General features: G+C 41.0%; 1 non-coding gene across 1 annotated transcript; it reads right to left on the bottom strand.

Annotated features, from left to right (window-relative positions):
* Positions 1-286: 286 nt before the first annotated feature.
* On the bottom strand, positions 287-390 carry LOC148580202 (small nucleolar RNA R71). Its single transcript, XR_015899497.1, has one exon. It is a non-coding gene; the product is annotated as a small nucleolar RNA R71 (small nucleolar RNA).
* Between the last annotated feature and the right edge of the window lie 15082 nt (positions 391-15472).

Below are 15472 nucleotides of genomic sequence, written 5' to 3'. Positions count from 1 at the left end.
CTTTGAACTTAAACCACAGCTCATCACCCTTGTTCAGAACAACTGCTCGTTTGGAGGAGGTGTTCAAGAAGACCCCAATCAACATTTGACCACCTTCCTGAGAATATGTGACACAGTGAAGTCTAATGGTGTTCACCCTGACGCCTATAGACTGCTCCTATTTCCATTCTCACTTAAGGACAAAGCAGCCAAGTGGCTGGAATCCTTCCCAAGGGAAAGCTTGATAACTTGGGAAGTCGTGGTGAACAAATTTTTAGCAAGATTTTACCCTCCTCAACGAATCAATAGGCTGAGAGCTGAGGTCCAAACTTTCAGGCAACAAGATGGTGAGACTCTATATGAAGCGTGGGAGAGGTTCAAGGATTTAACAAGGAGGTGTCCACCTGACATGTTCAACGAATGGGTGCAGCTGCACATTTTCTATGAAGGACTCTCTTATGAGTCAAAGAAGGCCGTAGACCATTCAACCGGAGGATCTTTGAACAAGAAGAAGACTATTGAGGAAGCCATAGATGTTATTGAAACAGTAGCAAAGAACGACTACTTCTATGCTTCCGAAAGAGGGAACACAAGAGGAGTAATGGAGCTAAACAATGTAGATGCTCTGTTGGCCCAAAACAAGCTCATTACCCAGCAGCTGGCTGACCTCACCAAGAAGATGGAGATGAACCAAGTAGCAGCAATCTCCACTTTATCAACAACCCAAGAAGGAGTGAATGTAGAAGCAGAGGGGAGTCAGGAGCAAGCTAACTACATTGGGAATTCACCAAGGAAAAACTATGATCCATACTCCAAGACCTACAATCCTGGATGGAGAAACCACCCAAACTTTGGTTGGGGAAGTGAGCAAGATCAAAACCAAGACCAGAGACGTTACAACTCCAACAACAATGCAGCTCACCAGCAATTCACACAAAGGACATCTCAACACCCCCACAACAACACTTCTCCACACGCCTATCATAACCAAAATAGCACATCTGCTCTGAATCGCTCATCAATTGATGACAAGCTCTCTAAGATTGAAGCCTTACTTGAAGGAATATGCCAAGAGATTCAAGAAAATAAGGTGTTCAAAGAGGAGGTGCGAGCTAATATTAAGAACCAGGGAGAGACCATCAGGAAGCTGGAATTTCAGGTGGGATATTTAGCTGAGAAGATTCCCAAACCTACTGATAGCTTCCCAAGTGACACGGAGAAAAACCCCAAAGGAGAAGCAAAGAAAGTAAGATGGGAAGATTGCAAAATGGTCACTGCGAGTGATCAAGAGACTGAAGACAAGCAACGCAAACTTTGCAAACAACCTGAAGACAACTCAACAAAGGAAGAGGATAGAGATTGCCAAGAACCAGAAATCTCACAACAAGAGCTGCTGAAGCTCTATGCACCCTTCCCTCAACTGCTCAATGGTGCTGTGGGAAAAAGAATATACTCAAGGTTCCTAGACTTGTTTGCATCTCTGCATGTGAACATACCATTCATCAAGGCAATTCAACAAATGCCTGCATTCATCAAGTATATGAAGGAACTTCTTCCCAGGAAAGGCTCACTCAAAGGAGGCCAGACTATAGTAATGAACAAGGAATGTAGTGCCCTTATTTAACCTGAGTTGCCTACAAAAAGAAGAGATCCAGGGAGTTTTCACATCCCTTGTGCCATAGGTGAAACTATGTTCGATAGAGCACTATGTGATTTGGGGGCCAGCATCAACTTACTACCCTTATCCCTGGCAAAGAGGCTGCAGATCAATGAGATAATACCCACAGATGTAATCATCAAACTGGCTGACAAAACTCAAAAGCAAGCAATAGGAGTGGTGGAAAATGTGTTGCTAAAAGTTGGGAAATACTTTCTCCCAACAGACTTTGTCATCCTGGACATGGAAGAGAGTCACACTCATCCAATCATATTGGGAAGACCATTCCTAGCTACGGCCAGAGCACTTATCGATGTAGAGAAAGGGGAGCTAATATTGAGAATCCATGATGAACGACTCAGCTTCAATGTTTTCAAACTCTCACAAGAAACAGATCAAGAGGATAAGGAACTAAGCACAAATGAAAATGAGACACTGAAGGAGGAAACAAGCACTGAAGCACAGCCAGTTCATTCTGAGATCCCCTTAATAGATAAACAAGGAAAACAGCAATTGCCACAGCTCAAGGAAAAGTTGGAGGAACTTAAACCTCTAGAGGCAGGTGAAGACAGCACCACAACTCCTTTAGAAAAAGAGGTCACCAAGGGGAAGGCAACATCAAAAGAAACAAAGAAGAAGGTACCAAGGAGGTGGAGGAACAAGAAAATCCCTACGGAAGATTTCTCTCCAGGGGATAGAGTTGTCTCAGCTTACTTCCCAGATATTCCCCCTAATCTCCCCACTGTACCATCTCAGTTACCCAAGGTCTTCACTATCAACAGAGTTCTTTCCCTGGAACATATGGAGATCATTGATCCAACCAATGGATATAAGTCCACAGCAAGAGGGGAGGACTTTAAGCACTACCAACCACCCTAATGAAGGAAAAGCGTCAAGCTAGTGACGCTAAAGAAGCGCTTCATGGGAGGCAACCCATGTTTTATATGTTTTTAAAATAATGAATAAATCAATGTTTATGAATTTCAACCCAAACTTGACAAACACTTGGTGAAATCTTTATCATGCAGTATATAGTGAAGAACAAGTTTGGTGTTCAAAGCAAACCAAGATGCATGCTAGTCTTGGGAGCTTTGAACAAAACTTTTCATCACATTGCTTCAAACTAAGTTTGGTGTCACCCCATGGTGCCACCAAGATGCATATAAGGACCCACCAATAGTTAGTTAGTTAGTTGGAATTCATAAATAAAAAAATCAAATCCTTTCTTCCCTTTTATTAATATTAGCCGTAAAGTTCATATGGTCATTTTAATATCTTTTCTTACTTTTCTTATTTTGTCTTTATAGGAAAAGAAAAGGAGCATAAAAAGGGATAGATTGGACAACCAAACAAAGAAGGTTCGAACACCACAAAAGGAGGGGCTACACACTTGTTCTAAAAAGGGAATACATCGGAAAATGTTGCCATGCAACATTGAAAAAATGGCACCCCTAGAAGACCGAGCAATCTCCATCATAAAGTGATGATCCTTGTCTTCTAGCCATGCATAACCCCAACCGTCCATCAAGTGACCACTTCATCAATCTACACCCTCCATTCTCTCACAATTTCTCTATATAAACGACCCTTGTCCGTACTACCCTTCATCGTCATCACACACCCTTCACCACTCTTCCTTTTGGTACAAGACACCCTCTATCCGATTACAAACATTCCTCCCCTCACTCTCTTCATTTCCATAAAACCCTAAACAACCAAAAGTTTCCACAACCTTACCACCTTCACATATTAACTATCATTCATGGCGTCTTCGGGTTCTAAAACAAGGAAGGGAAAGGAACCCATGGAAGAACACCCATATGATGAAAGGAGATTTAGAAGCTTGCATCATGCATTGCAATATGGGTGGATGGTTGATAAGGAAATCATTTATGAGCTGGGATTTCAAGTTACAAAGACTGAGTGCCCCGAAATTACAGAGAAGATAGAAAGGAGAAGATGGGAGCTCCTCACTGACCCGGTCATTAAGGTGAATGCAAATCTCATAAGAGAATTTTATGCAAATGCGGTTCGATATGATAAGAAAGATGAGTCTTACACAAGCTTTGTGAGAGGAAAGATGGTGGACTTTGGTCCCATGAGTGTCATGAGGGCATTGAAGCTACGGTCTATATAATTTGAAGAAGAAAGCTATCACTCAAGATTGGACAATCCCAATTATGACCAGATTCTGCAAGATATTTGTGTACCAGGAGCTGACTGGGAAAGGGGTGCGGGAAATAACCCAAAGTTCATCAAGAGAACAGATGTCACTCCTGAAGCCAAGGGGTGGTTTGAGCTAGTGAGAAGGTCTATTCTCCCAGCTACAAACAACTCGGAGGTGAATGTCAAGAGAGCCACAATGGTGCACTGTATACTGAAGGGAGGAGAAATCAAGGTTCATGAACTCATAGCTGAAGGTATTAGAAAGATGGCAGAGAAAAGCGACTCAAGAGGAACGTTAGGTTACCCCAGCACTATTTACCGAATATGCAAGAAAGCTGGGGTGGTTTTTGAAGATGAGAACCCCATGTGGATAAAGGAAGGCATCCCAATAACTGTACGAAGGATGAAAGCTGCAGCATCCCCTTTGCCTCAGCGGAAGCAAAGGAAGAAAACAGCCCCTCAAGTAGTGGAAAGACAAGTCTTAGAGGGTCAAGCACAACAGACCTTGGACATGCACCAATTGCAGGAGGCCATTGATGGCTTGTCTAGACAATATTTGGAAAGCCAAGGAGCACAGAAAGAGCTTCAACTACAGATGATGGGGCAGCAAGAAGAAACACTTTTAAGATGGATGACTCAGCAAGGTGAATGGCAAAGGCAAATAATGGAACAGCAACTAAGTCAAGGACAACAATGGGGAGAAACATTCAACAGGATGAAACAAAGGCAAAACGAGCAACAAGAATCCACCCAGAGGCTAATCAACATCCAAGCACATCAAGGGGCGCACATACATAAGATGCATCGAAGACAAATAGAACAGGCAGAACTATTGGACGAGCAAAGGGCATTCGCAGAAGGAGTTTACATGAGCGAAACAGGACATCATATAAACACTCAAGCCAGGCTCGGTTACTTAGTGGGACAGCTGCCAATATTGCATCCAGGAATAGCCAAGTATGACGAAATGAAGGATGAATTAGCACGAAAGGAAAGACAAAGGGTGGAAGAGAGTCATGAGTCAGTGAGGAAGGCACTTGAGGATTGGAAGCAAGCAAGATTGGCAAGGATGCGAGGAAATGCAAGAGAAAACAAGGAGGACAAGCAAGGAAAAGAGCATGGACATCCACAACAGTAAAAGGTGGTGGAGTTCCTTCTTTGTTCCATCTTTCTCTATGTTTTAAATAAGGAAGATCTTGTATGAAATAGAACTTGCTTCCATGTTATGTTTAAACCTTTTTCAATTATGTCTTTTAAGTTTTTGGTATTGAAGAAAGTCTATGTGCACTAGTCTTTATGTCACTGCATCCTTACTTTACTTTCTTGTAAGCTTGTCCCTTTAAATCAAATGAAGAAGAGAATGTTTATGTTTTTAAAGGACCAGAGTAGAGTTCATAATGTGGAAGTGCATTCATGAATCTTTGGGGTAGTCATAAGTTAGCTAAGTTGGTTCAACCACAAGGCTAGGAGGAAAACTATCTATCCTGAATACTTGACTTTGGATATACCCATGAGACTAAGTTAATAACAAGATCCTAATAAGAGAAAAGGGAAAGAACAATGGAAGTGAAAAAACAAAAGAAAAAGAGTAAGCAATAAGGCTAGGCACCAATGGTTTGGACCTTGAGACAAGTGTCTGTGGTGCTCCTGTGTGAGGGATCTACTTGGATGAATAAGCTCTTAGGGGTGCTTTATCACCTGGTAACTTGGGTTAACTGACCCGGGATTATCAGCTGAAAATCCACTATCAAGAGTAACCCTCACTACAGAGCATTTAGTAACCCAAAGAGGTGCTAGACACCAAGGTCTCAAAAAAGAAAATAAATGAACTATATGCCTGTGGTGTGTATGTATGGGGGAGAGACTTGAGGGAGTAAGTCCTTAGGGGTGCTTCAACACCTAACACCTTGAACCAACTGGTTCGGGAGTGTTGGTTGAAAGCTTATCTTAAAGAGTTGCCCCCTTACAGAGCACTTAGCCTAAATAACACAAATAACCCTTGAAATAACAATAAAAGGATCAATGAATAAAAGTCTCATGGGATATAAACAAAGTAAGTGTTTAGGGACATGATAAAAGTCTGAAAGCCAATAATGGAATGAACCTAAGTTGCTATGTATGAAACCACCATAAAATCAGTAACATGACTTCCACAAGAATGACTCATTCCTCTGGATATTCCATTCATCATTCTCTTGTTCCAGTACTTGCTTAGGGACAAGCAAGCATTAAGTTTGGTGTTGTGATGCCAGGGCATCTTGGCCAGTTTCACTGACCTTTTCTTTACTGTTTTTAGGGTAGTTTCATGCATTTCTTTAGGAAATAAGCTAGTTTTGGGTAGATATTCACCTACACCTTGATTCAAGCATACATTGTGCATTTTACATTATTTCATGAGGATTTTGCATGAATTTAGTGACAAATTGTATGCTGCATTACCCATGACTTGGACTAGAACTTTGATGCACTCTGTTGCTTGATTTCAGGACCAAAGGAAGCAAGGAAAGGGAGGTAACTTGCAAGGTTAATGAGAAAAGTGATTACCAATAACACTCTCAAAGCCATCATTGCCCACGTTAAGAGTCACGTTAACTAAGTTAACGTGCACTCAAACGTGGAGAAGGGAAGTTGAGCCAACGTTAGTGACACTTAACATTGTCACTAACGTTGGCAAACACTCATGAGTGGCCACGTTAGAGCCCACATTAACCTAGTTAATGTGGCCTCTAACGTTAAAGGGGGAAGAGAAGCCAACGTTAGTGACATTCAACATTGTCACTAACGTTGGCCTAAGGATGCAACACACCACGTTAACTCCCACGTTAACTTGGTTAACGTGGGAGCTAACGTGAGAAGTGAGAGTTGTCGACAACGTTAGTGACACTCAACATTGTCACTAACGTTGGAAGCAACCACACAAACCCCCAAGGAGCCACGTTAACTTAGTTAACGTGGAAGCTAACGATGAGGAATGAATGATGAGCCAACGTTAGTGACACTCAACATTGTCACTAACGTTGGGACGGCTAAGAATGGCCACGTTAGATGCCACGTTAACCTAGTTAACGTGGACTCTAACATGAGATCTAGGGGCACATTGGAACGTTAGTGACAATGTTGAGTGTCACTAACGTTCTCTTAGTTTGGCAAGGCCACGTTAGAAGCCACGTTAACCTAGTTAACGTGGGCTTTAACGTGAAGCAAATAGGGGCACACTGGAACGTTAGTGACAATGTTGAGTGTCACTAATGTTCTCGAAGTTTGGCAAGGCCACGTTAGAAGCCACATTAACCTAGTTAACGTGGGCTCTAATGTGAGGCAAAGGGGTAATAACATCCAACAACTCATCAATCATTCAAATCCAATCCTATCCTATGGGTCACTAGCCTAAGTGTCCATGAATATTATATACTACATAGAAGAAACCGAAACCATACCTTGGCCGATTTCCAATATGAACCAAATGAGCTTTCAACCAAAATCCAACCACCAAAGTAGCTCCAACAAGCTCCAAACTCACAATAATCACGCTATATACATATAAATCACCAAAAAATTAACCTAGGACTCAACATAAATCAAAAGTTCACAAAGATCAAAGGCTCTTACCTTTCTCAACAGATTTGGATGGCAAAATCCAAAGCCAATCAAGGATTAGAGTGAACCTAAACATAGAGAATAACAAAAACTCACTTACTCAAAAACCCTAGGTACCCGAAATTTTGGAGAGAAGAACTGGGGAGATTTCAAGCTTACCTCTAGAGTTTCTTGGGTGGGTTTTGTAGAGCTCTTCACAAGAAACGCGTAACCGCTGACGGCACGTAAATCGGAGCTCTATAGCTCAAGATATGAGCTTGGGAAGATTGAGCTGATTAGGGTTTCTTCTTCCTCTCCTCCCTTTCTCAAATCTGAAGTGTGTGTGTGTATTTATGAGACTAGGGTTCATTAAATGAACCTTTATATATGTTGGACCTGGGTCCAACTTGCGCCCGGTTCAACCCGTTAGCGTCTTTAGCCCGTTTGGCTCAACTTCAGGCCAAACCTTTAAAATTAAAGCCTGGTTTTTCGTTTCTACTACTTTTCTAAGGTTTTTGACTGTTTTCTACTTTTTCTCGCGCAACACCAGACAAACTTGAACCGGTTCAACCGGTTCAATTACCGGTTTGCAGGTTTTTACGATTTTTTGCAGAAAACACATTTTCTGACTCAGAAAGACCCACTGAGTCCTAGAATGATGTTAAAAACCTCAAATTCCCACTCTAACTTTTGGAATCAAATTTGGGCAACGTAACCACTTAATTAACCAGTTCAATTAATTGCGATTTTTACACACTCCCTCTAATAAACTAACACTCGTACAGAAAAATAGCTCTAAATAGAGAAATGCAGAATATAGAGCAGTCGAAAGGCAAACACAAAAAACAGACAGTTAAAACATATACCAAAAAGAAAAAAAAAATACCAACTTGATTAAATTGGAGTAAAGCGAAACGCAAGGAGTAGCACAAAGTACAGGATGAGCACACAAATGCACGAACAAACCAGAAAGGTCAAAGCAGCAAAAAGAAAAATACAAAATAGAGTAGAAGGAGAGAACCACGAGCGAGGGAAATAAAAGGAGAAATAGAAATGGTTACAAATAAAAAAACCAAACGTTTTGAAAAGAAACATGAAGAGGCAAAGGGCAAAAATGGAAAGAGAGACCAAAAAAGTCTCCTCGCATTAAATGTCATTATGACACATAGGAGAACACAATTGACAAACTTCCCTTTGGGAAGAGCAACGGGCATGTGACAAGACAAATCACTCGACGGTTTACCGATCTTGCACGCAACCCCCAGACAACGCACTCCTCGTCTGACCATGAAACGGCTAGGAGCACCCTGAATCCCCAACCTCAACCAAGGAACCTGGATGGCGTACTCCTCGCCAAGCCATGCAATGGCAACCAAAAAAGCCCCTTCACCAACGAAACCAAGTATACTCGCTCTCTCAATCTGGGAGAAACTGTTACGAACCCGGTTACCGGATCTCCCAACTCGGAGCGACCTCCGATGTGATTAGCGGGCCTCGACCCCCTTGCTGTTCGAATCATCCCTACAATTCCTAACCAACATTTGAAATCAAATATCCCTCTTATCTTAACAGATAAGATAAGATAACTATCCCAATCTATATAAATGGGGAGCTAGACTACCAGAGGCCCCTTAGGTACGTCACTCATTCTACAACTTTGTACCTCTCAAATTCATTGTGACTTGAGCGTTAGAATGTCTTTGTAGGTACCATTTCTCGCCGCTCCAATCAAACGATCCGACAACTGCCTTGACTCGCAAGTCTGATCCATCTCACTACCCGTACGAGAGACCTCTAGTACAGCTAGCACTTAATTAACTGAGTTCTATTGTTTTCAATTTGTACACATAAAATAATATAATCTACATTTATATTTATCAAAATTTACATATATCAATTAATATAATTTATTTATTAAAAAGGGTTGGGCCGAGAAATTTATGTATTTTTGCAGGTAGCACTTCCAACGTAATTTGTGCTCAAACAAGTTCATGTTCGCGAGTTCCTCAATTACAATAAAATTGGAAGTTCATTTATAACTCGAAATACTATCCATGACTAGTAAACTAGGTGCCTGATCCAATGCTCTTTGAACTTTTGGAGTATTAAAACTCCTTTTAAAGAGTTAAATAAAAGTTAACACTTATATTTATTTTTTGTCCTTTTTATTTAAAATTTGTTTGGACTAAGATTATTATTATTTCAATTTGGGTCATTTTAAACCCGTCATGTTTTTGGATTAACATTACTCATATTAAATTATTATAATATTATTATAATATTATTATAATAAAAAAGTATTGTAACATTATTATAAAACGTTTAAAAAATTGAAAAGTCAAACATATTTTTTTGTATTAATTTTAAAAGACTAAAATTTTTTTTAAGATTAAAGTTATTTAATTTGAATTAAAAATATAATTTAATTTTAAAAAGAACAAAACTAAAAAAAATTATATTTAAATTTAAAAAGATAAAATTATCTTTAAAAAAAGATTAATTTAAAAATTATAAAATATTTATTTGAATATTAATAAAAAGACTAAATCATCTTTTTGGTATTGACGTTGTTTAAATACATCAAAAAACTAGAAATTTAAACGATAAAAATTATTTTAGAATTAGATTTGTTTAAATGAATTAAAAAATATAATTTTAAATTTTAATTTATCAAATACTCTTATAGATAATTTTATAAAGACAAAAATATCCCTATAAAAATTAAGGACCGACTTACAAGCTCAAATAACCAATTCAACAATAGATTATATAACTTTTATCTAACCCTAATTTTACTTCAATCATCATTCACCTTTTTTTTATTTATATTTTTTTGGTTGTACAAAATTTTTTCTTTGTTTTTCTTTTATTTAAAAATATAATTCTAATTTGGATTGTGTTACGGATCCGACCCTCGGATCCCGGATCCAAGGTTAGACCCGAACCCGGCTTCACGGGTCCAACCCGCCTCTCTCTTCTAGAAGGCCCGAAGCCGGCCCGCTAGAACTCCTAACCGACTTTCGAAATCAAACGTCTTCCCTATCTTAGCCAAACAAGATAAGATAAGATAACTCCCATCACCTATAAATAGAGGACCCAAGTCCCTACAGGTATTCATTCATTCCTCACACCTTATACCTCTTAGATCCATTCTGACTTGAGCGTCGGAGTGTCTTTGCAGGTACCTCCCCCCATTACTTCAGTCAAATCATCCGGCATCCGCCTCGACCCGCAAGTTCCCGATCCATCTCTCAACCCGCACCGAAGACATCCGGTACATTGGCGCCGTCTGTGGGGAATACTACGTCGGTTGAGTCGGAATGGCGGACGAATTTGAAGCACATTCCGTCAGCCATCAAGATGGCTCCAGAACGCGGAACCCTACCCCTGAAAACCAAGAAGCTATACTCCACAGAAGGATTGCAAGCACTGTCCATAACAAAGAAGACACTACTATCATCACAAAAACCCGGCATCCCGAGAACCTGGAAGAAAAGTCGGCCCAAATAATCCAGGAGCTCTGCCACCCAGTATAAGAACTCAAGGGCCGGATCGCCGCAAAAGAAAAACGCATCACCGGAAACGAAAGTCATGCGACTTCTAGATTCAGATCCCGCCACGGCAGATCGCCAGAACGGCGACACGCCAAAAGGCATGATAGAATCACCTCGCGCGGTCAAAGACGCGATAGATACGACTGCAGTATCTCCTGCGATCCCGCTCACACGGAAGACGACCGACGACACCGAGACACCAAGCGCACGAGGAACGACCACACGATAATTGGAGCTACCCCCTTCACAGAAAGGATCTTAAAAGCAAAATTCCCCAAATGTTTCGATAAACCCACGGATATGAAGTACGACGGAACAAAAGATCCCCAGGAACACCTAACGAGGCAGAATGAACCTAGAAGGAGCAGCCGACGCAGTCCGATGCAGAGCTTTCCTGATAACCCTAGCAGAGCCAGCAATAAGTGGTTCAACGCCCTCCCAAACGGATCCATAACCAGCTTCCACGACATCTCGCGAAAATTCATGGCCCAATTCACAACTAGAATCACTAAAGCCAAACACCCCATCAGTCTACTAGGGGTCACACAGAAACAAGACGAATCCACAAGGAAATACCTCGACCGCTTCAATGATGAATGCCTAACGGTCGACGGACTCACGGATTCCGTCGCAAGTCTCTGTCTAACCAACGGGCTCATGAACGAAGATTTTCAAAAACACCTTATCACCAAACCAGTATGGACCATGCACGAGATCCAGAATGTCACCAGAGATTACATCAATGACAAGGAAGTCAGCCAGGTCATCGCCGCCAATAAACGGCAACACGGCAACACCCAGCACGGCAGTTCGGCGCCCCGGCATAACCCACCACCCAGAGAAAATCAGAGGGACCACCCTAAGCCAACAAACGCAAACCGACCGCCTAGAATCGGCAAATTCTCCAATTGCACACCCCTAACAGCTCGAATTACCGAGATATACCACCAAATAGCGGACAGAGGTATCATCCCAAAAGCCCGGCAACTTAAAGAAAGAACGGGTGGCAGCAAAACCTTTATTGCGACTACCACCGAGGATACGGGCACAGGACACAAGACTGTTTCGACTTTAAGGACGCTCTCGAACAAGCCACAAGGGATGGCAAACTCCCAGAGTTCGCCAAAATCATCAGAGAACCAAATCACGCGGAAAGAGACAGGTTGCCAGAAAGAGAAGGGCACAACCCGAGGACACAAAAATAAACCCCCAGGGAAAGCCCAGAAGATGATCCAACCATAATAGTGAACGTTATCACAGGCAAGGACATGTCAGGCAAATCGAAAACAACACTAAAAAAGGACTTCAAATTCCTGGCCGTCAGAGACCAAGCTCCAACCAATACCAACGGCAAAACGATAACTTTCCTACCCAAGGACTGCTAGCACGGCACCTCGGCCGAAGACGCTCCTTTCGTCATCTCGGCAAGAATCGGAACGGGAATAGTCCGGAGAATATTGGTGGACACCGGCACAGACTTCATGCACGGAAAACTTGTCTCTCAACAAATCTCCCTTCGGCAAGTGTACCGAATTTGTCGTCAAGTAAAAACTCACAATAGAGTGAGGTCGAATCCCACAGGGATTGATTGATCAAGCAACTTTAATTAGAAGAATGTTCTAGTTGAGCGAATCCAGAATTTGGGTTGAGAGTTGCAGAAAATACAATGGCGGGAATGTAAATAACAGAAAAGTAATTGCTAGAATTAAAGGACTGGAAGTAAACGACTGAAAATAAAATGCAGAATTGTAAATGGGAATGGGGGATTTGCTCATAAAAGTAAATGGCAAAAATTAAAGAGAATGGGTAAGATCAGAGATGGGGAGTTCATTGGGCTTAGGAGATGTTGCAATTCTCCGGATCAAGTTCATTTTCATCTCTTCCTCAATCAATGCACTCATTGATCTCCTTGGCAATCTTAAGTGATTAAATTACAATTTCTTGCAATTCAATCTCTCAAATCTTGATCAATAGCCAATTCTTTGGTCAATTGCTCATGAGAAGAGATGAAGTATGGTCACTGATTATACCACATGCATTTCCCAAATCAAGTATTGAGAGGGTTATAGTCACATACCCATCCAAACCTAATTTGGTCCAGGATGAGAAAGCATTTCTAGCTTGATCTCTTCATTCCTCTTTCAAGGTTCAAAAGAGATCCAAGTTTGAATAGCTTCTCTTCCAAGATAACTACTCAATTGGATGAAGATCGAAAACTTTCAAGTAAAATTAAGAGGAAAGATAGAAGAAGAATAATGAAAATTAGTATTGATCCATCAAATTACAACAGAGCTCCCTAACCCAATGACAGGGGTTTAGTTGTTCATAGCTCTTGAAAATGAAAACAAAGATGGAGAATACATCATAAAACTAGAATTTGCAAAGAAAGTAAAATACAGAGAGTAGTTCTCTTTTTCCAGCCTCCAGAACTCCTTATCAATTCAAAGCTACTTCTATATATACTACTCTTCTCAGCTTCTAGTGTGATTCTTCAAGTCTTGGGCCTTTGGATCTTTAGTTTGAAGCAGTTCCTTTCTTTATTTGGGCTTGCCTTTACTTGTAGAGAGAAAGTGTGAAGTGGGCGGAGACTTTAGTTCAGGACGTTAGGGGTGTTAATATTTAGTGAGAATATAAGTTCGAGAACGTTAGTGACACTTAACATTGTCACTAACGTTCCAATGCACCCCTTTGCCTCACGTTAAAACCCACGTTAACTAGGTTAACGTGGCTTTTAACGTTGCCTTGTTAACCTTCAAGAACGTTAGTGACACTCAACATTGTCACTAACGTTCCAGCGTGCCCCTTCTTGCTTCACGTTAAAGCCCATGTTAACTAGCTTAACGTGGCTTCTAACGTGGCCTTTGCCATCCTTCGAGAACGTTAATGACATTCAACATTGTCACTAACGTTCCAATGTGCCCCTAGGTCTCACGTTAGAGTCCACGTTAACTAGGTTAACGTGGCTTCTAACGTGGCCATCCTTAGCCATCCCAATGTTAGTGACAATGTTGAGTGTCACTAACGTTGGCTCATCCTTCATTTCTCATCGTTAGCTTCCACGTTAACCAAGTTAACGTGGAAGTTTACGTGACTCTTGGGGGTTGCGTGGTTGCTTCAACGTTAGTGACAATGTTGAGTGTCACTAACGTCGTCGACAACTCTTCATCCCTTACGTTAGTTCCCTCGTTAACCAAGTTAACGTGGGAGTTAACGTGGTACTTTGCATCATAGGCCAACGTTAGTGACAATGTTGAGTGTCACTAACGTTGGCTTCTCTTCCCCCCCTTAACGTTAGAGGCCACGTTAACTAGGTTAACGTGGCTTCTAACGTGGCCACTTATGAGTAATTGCCAACGTTAGTGACAATGTTAAGTGTCACTAACGTTGGCTCAGCTTCTTTTCTCCACATTAGAGTTCACGTTAACTTAGTTAACGTGACTCTCTAACGTGGGCATTGATGGTTTTTTGAGAGTGTTATTGGCAATCACTTTTCTCATTAACCTTGTAAGTTACCTCCCCTTTTCTTGCTTCCTTTTGGTCCTGAAATCAAGCAATAAAGTGCATCAAAGCTCTAGTCCAATTCATGAGTAATGCAACATAATATTTGTCACTAAACTTATGCAAAATCCTCATGAAATTATGTAAAATGCACAATGTATGCTTGAATCAAGGCATAGGTGAATATCTACCCAAAACTAGCTTATTTCCTAAAGAAATGCATGAAACTAACCTAAAAACAGTAAAGAAAAGGTCAGTGAAACTGGCCAAGATGCCCTGGCATCACAACACCAAACTTAAAGCTTGCTTGTCCCTAAGCAAGTACTGGAACAAGAGAATGATGAATGGAATGTCCAGAGGAATGAGTCATTCTTGTGGAAGTTATGTTACTGATTTTATGGTGGTTTCATGCATAGCAACTTAGGTTCATTCCATTACTGGCTTTCAGACCTTTATCATGTCCTAAAACACCCACTTTGTTTATATCCCATGAGACTTTTATTCATTGATCTTTTTATTGTTATTTCAAGGGTTGTTTGTGTTATTTAGGCTAAGTGCTCTGTAAGGGGGCAACTCTTTAAGATAAGCTTTCAGCCAACACTCCCGAACCAGTTGGTTCAAGGTGCTAGGTGTTGAGACACCCCTAAGGACATACTCCCTCAAGCCTATCCCCCATACATACACACCACAGGCATATAGTTTGTTTATTTTCTTTTCTTGAGACCTTGGTGTCCAGCACTTCTTTGGGTTACTAAATGCTCTGTAGTGAAGGTTACTCTTGATAGTGGACTTTCAGCTGATAATCCCGAGTTAGTTAACTCAAGTTACCAGGTGATAAGGCACCCCTAAGAGCTTATTCATCCAAGTAGATCCCTCACACAGGAGCACCACAGACACTTGCCTCAAGATTAAACCATTGATGCCTAGCCTTATTGCTTACTCTTTTTCTTTTGTTTTTCACTTCCATTGTTCTTTCCCTTTTCTCTTCTTAGGATCTTGTTATTAACTTAGTCTCATGAGTGTATCCAAAGCAAAGTACTCA

This window comes from Arachis ipaensis, chromosome B10 (genome assembly GCF_059453495.1).
Source record: "Arachis ipaensis isolate K30076 ecotype BB chromosome B10, ASM5945349v1, whole genome shotgun sequence".
Taxonomy (NCBI): Eukaryota; Viridiplantae; Streptophyta; class Magnoliopsida; order Fabales; family Fabaceae; genus Arachis; species Arachis ipaensis.
Note: the sequence above shows the minus strand (reverse complement) of the source record. Positions and strands in the feature narration are given on the sequence as shown.